This window comes from Lactuca saligna, chromosome 8 (genome assembly GCF_052625555.1).
Source record: "Lactuca saligna cultivar CGN05327 chromosome 8, ASM5262555v1, whole genome shotgun sequence".
In the NCBI taxonomy this organism is placed as follows: Eukaryota; Viridiplantae; Streptophyta; class Magnoliopsida; order Asterales; family Asteraceae; genus Lactuca; species Lactuca saligna.
The window spans coordinates 58,586,071-58,590,428 of NC_136424.1; the positions used below are offsets into that span (position 1 = coordinate 58,586,071).

Genomic DNA, 4,358 nt, shown 5'->3' on the forward strand with positions numbered 1-4,358 from the left:
GTACCCTTGACATTCTTGATTTCGTCGCCAGCGACCACAGATCAAGGGGAAGGAGCTGAAGGCAGTGACAGGCTCGATGATGGTTGAAGCATCGAAGGTGATGACGATATGGATGCTCCGGTAATCCTCTCGACTGTTTTCCCTTCTTGTTGTTAATTGTGGAGGTGAGTAGCTGACGAAGTGATCAGAGGGAGTTTGGCTGGAGCTTCAATCGTTATTCTCTGGGGGAGGGGCTGCCATCGCCGATGAGAGAGAGAGAGAGAGAGAGAGAGAGAGAGAGAGAGAGAGAGAGAGAGAGAGATTTAGATGTCATGGGACGTTTTAATTTTTTTTAATTTATTAAAATAGAAAAATAAGTGACCTGGCATAGGGGTAACCCGGTTACCCCTTCGTTTTCTCAAAAAGAACGTATTGGACCCGACAAAACCAAATTTGTTCCCTTAAAACGCCACTTAAAAAGTCAAGTGACTAAAAGAGTAAATCATAAAAACTTCATAGGGCGGATGTGTCATTTTCCCTTTTAAAATAGTATTAAAACAATTTATATCCAACCCAATGAACTCAAGCGTAAAGGAACTTTAAATGTTTACTTGACATTACTCGTCAGAAAAAAAAAAAAACAAAATACTGTCATAAAAAGCTAACATTAAACATTAATTTAAATATGTAAAACATTAATAATCAACATTACAAGAGAATCTACAAAATTCAAAATAAAAATAATAATAATCAAAATAAAAAACAAACATAGTCTATCATTTTATCTTCATAATCAAAAAATAATTAACAGAATAAAGACATGAGTTGCATTGAATCCATAAATAGAAACCATGTGAGTTTGGTTCTCCATTATCCGCCCCTCGCATTTTTCCAACTAAAAAGTTAATCATTATCACATCTTTTTTTTTACTTCAATTCCTTTGACATAACGGATTTATGCATAAAATTTTTCAACATGCTGCTCTAAGTTGCTATGAAGAAAGTAGAAGTGTTTGAAAACATACAAACAATAGAAAAAAACAGTTAAAACAGAAAAATAAATTAAAAGCATACAACTCCTCTAAGGTTTGATATTCAATTATTGGTAAATTCTTGGGAGCTCTATAGGGTTGTTAAGTTGAGTCACCTTAAAGGAAGATTTTGAATTCACCATAACAGATGAAACTGGGATAGGGGCAATATCGTCTAACAGAGACTAATAGAGTGAAGCAAAGGAGAATCACACAATTATTTTTGATCAGCTGATAAATATACATACTTGTTTTAATGGACAGAGCTTATTCTCAACTCTTGACCCAACAATCAGCCACATATGGGTTGATCCTGCTTTCGCACACCACCACACACTACCTAAAAAAATTGCAAATGATTCACTTGAAATTAGAGTTCAAAAAAGCAAAAATTGACAAACAAAAAAGGTTAACATGTATACCCAGTTGAAATTAGAGTTCATTTTTTTTACTTATTTCTTCTTGGTATTACTCAAACTAATCTGAAAGTAAGGATAAGAAAACAAATAATTGTGTTAGTAATGGAAAATAAAATACTCTAATAAAATTAAGGGGATAGTATAAATCAAACTCCTTTGCTAAAAAAATTATCAAACAAAAAAGGCAAGATTAGCCAATTCTTGAATCATATTTTTTAGTTTTTTCAAAATCGAGGCCATGTAACAAAATAATTAGGGATAAAAAAATCAAGGGGAAGCCTCCAACATGTATGTACATCAACATCTACCATCATCATGTTCAAAAAAATTAAATTTCATCTTAGTGATCGAAAATGGAAAAAACCAAGAGGAGTGAATAGGAAATAGAGCATCCTAAAGAGATGAAGAAGCAGATCCCATCAAAAACCAATGTGAAAATAATCATTGAGTCTAGAATACATCATTCGATGTCTCTAATAGAAGAAAATAAAGAAATCATATAAGCTTACCTTATGTCAGATCTGGACACTTCAATTGATCTTGGCACTTCAGTTTGTTACTCGTCCCGTTGAAGCTTGAATAAGATATAAATGCCAATGAAGTAGATGAACATGCTGATGGGGAAGGATGGTGTGAAGCACACCATATGCAGTGGTGAAAATGAAAATAGGTAGAAGGAGAAAAATGGCCTTCTTAAGCATATTATCAAACACATAGTACGCATGATCATCAAAATATAGTTATTAATAGCCTATCATATACCTTTCACACATAATATTTGCACCCACATATCTGGATCCACGAATTTCATTTATCCGCAAAAATATCTTGTTATTACATAAAATCAAAGGAAAACCAGAATAAAGGAAAGCACACAAACCTGGAAATCAAAAAAACAGCTGATGGTAGAGTGATGTCATTTGAGGCGAGTAGTGATAGCTATAAACGTTGGTTAGGTCGATTAAGGGGGAATTCAAATGACAGTAGCAAGGTAGCATCATGGCGACATGGAGATGGTGGGCATTGGCGATGGGGTTGGTGAGGTAAAGGGTATTAATGTCGGCTAGGGATGGCAAAAAAACCCGAACCCGACGAGAAAACCCAAACCCGAAAGATTTTGTGTCGGGTTGGGTCACTCTTATCGGGTTTTTAGTTCGGGTTCGGGGCAGGGATTGGGGTATGCATGCCCCGATCCTCCCCGATCCGATATATATATATATAATGATATTTCATCTCTCTAACCCATTTCAGCCACCGGAAGACTCTAACTGTAGCACCTGGTTCCTGGTACGTAAAAATTTATCTAAGTAATTGTCATTTTAGCCTTGGACTCGGCGAGTTGTAGGTCCGACTCGCCAAGTAGGGACGCGGTCTGGGGGCACACTTAAGTTGGCGACTCGGCGAGTCCATATCCTGGACTCGGCGAGTCGCCGCTGTTTAATGAAACCCTAATTCCAAGGGTTTGCCCCCTATTTAAGCTAGCTTGTGCGACCCAAGCTCGCCCCCTTTCACCCTAAGAGCGGCCTACATCAAACCCTAACTCGTTTCTTGTGAGATTGAAGTGATTAGAGTGTTTTCTTGAAGTTTTTGGAAGAAGAAGGAGAGTGGAGCAAGAAGAGGAGAAGGATATCAGATATCTTGGTGCTATTTCAGAGTTCTCTGAGGTATATCTCTACTCTATTCTGTTTGCATGCTTAAAACCCCATTAGAGCACCTTTTGAGCTCTTCTTGAACCTTTTCCAAGCTTGTGCATGAAGTAGAATTCGTAATAGGTTGAGTATCCGGTAGAACTAGTCATGTTTGAGCTCCAGAAGCTCAGATCTATAACCTTTATGGGAGTAAATTGCTGGAATGTCCTAGATCTACCTTCTTAGCCATTATTTCGCCCCTAATCCCCATTCTATGCATTTCTACACGTAAAGTTGGAAACTTTACGTGTAAACCAGGCCCTATGAACCCAGATCTATGAATGGCATGAGCTGGATCCAAGCAAAATCGTGTGTATGGTTTTTGCATGTGGCCGACTCGGTGAGTCGTTCATCTGACTCGGAGAGTCAGGTCGCAAGTCCTAGGGTTGTTCCCTTTTGTGTCTGCGAGTTGGAGTAGTGAGTCATAGGGTATGACTCAGTGAGTTGGAAGCCGAACTCACTCATGAAGTAACTCGGCGAGTCAATGCCATGACTCGACGAGTTCATGGCAATCTTCTTGTTTCAAGAACAACTCGACGAGTTGTTCATACAACTCGGCTAGTCACAGCTTAGAGTGTTCTTCGGATGAAGGCAAAGTCGGCGAGTTGTTCATACAACTCGGCGAGTAGGATGAAAGACTATTAGACTTGGGTATAGAGAAAGGGACTCGGCGAGTCGGCAAGCCAACTCTGCGAGTCTGGTTAACTGGCAATTGACTGTGACTTGACTCATGACTTGTTAAGGGTAAATGGGGAATTTACCTTGAGGGCGGTTAGCAGTATTTGACTAAGTGTTGGTGGGAATTACAACCGGAGGATTTCCGGAGCAGCAGCAACAACAGACAGACTATTCCTACACATATCAACAGCTACTACAAGGTGAGTTACCTTCTAGTAGCGGTGGGTCTACGGCCACAATGCCGGCCCACCAGTAGGGTTGTATTATGGATGATTGTCTATGTGATATTCATCTAAGGTTGCTATTACCTGTGATATGTTTATGTGCTAGTATGATATGCTGCTATGTGCTAGTGACAGTAGGGGGAGGAAGTTCTCAAATTACCGGTCGATAGGGCCGAAGGGGCGGCCATGCCCAACCCTGCTAGATAGAGTACGAGATATATGCGTTATGTGGTAGTAGTAGGGGGTGAAATAGTCCCCAGTATCCGGTCGAGAGGACCGAAGGGGGAGACCAGCACCTAGATATGCTAGTCAGTATCCAGTCGAGAGGACCGAAGGGGA

The 4,358-nt window shown here is 39.6% G+C and overlaps 1 long non-coding RNA gene across 1 annotated transcript; it reads right to left on the reverse strand.

Moving 5' to 3' along the window:
• Window positions 1–772: 772 nt before the first annotated feature.
• On the reverse strand, window positions 773–2,136 carry LOC145013225 (uncharacterized). Its single transcript, XR_013664879.1, has 3 exons — window positions 1,939–2,136; window positions 1,433–1,492; window positions 773–1,350 (listed from the first exon to the last, which is right to left on the reverse strand). It is a non-coding gene; the product is annotated as an uncharacterized LOC145013225 (long non-coding RNA).
• Between the last annotated feature and the right edge of the window lie 2,222 nt (window positions 2,137–4,358).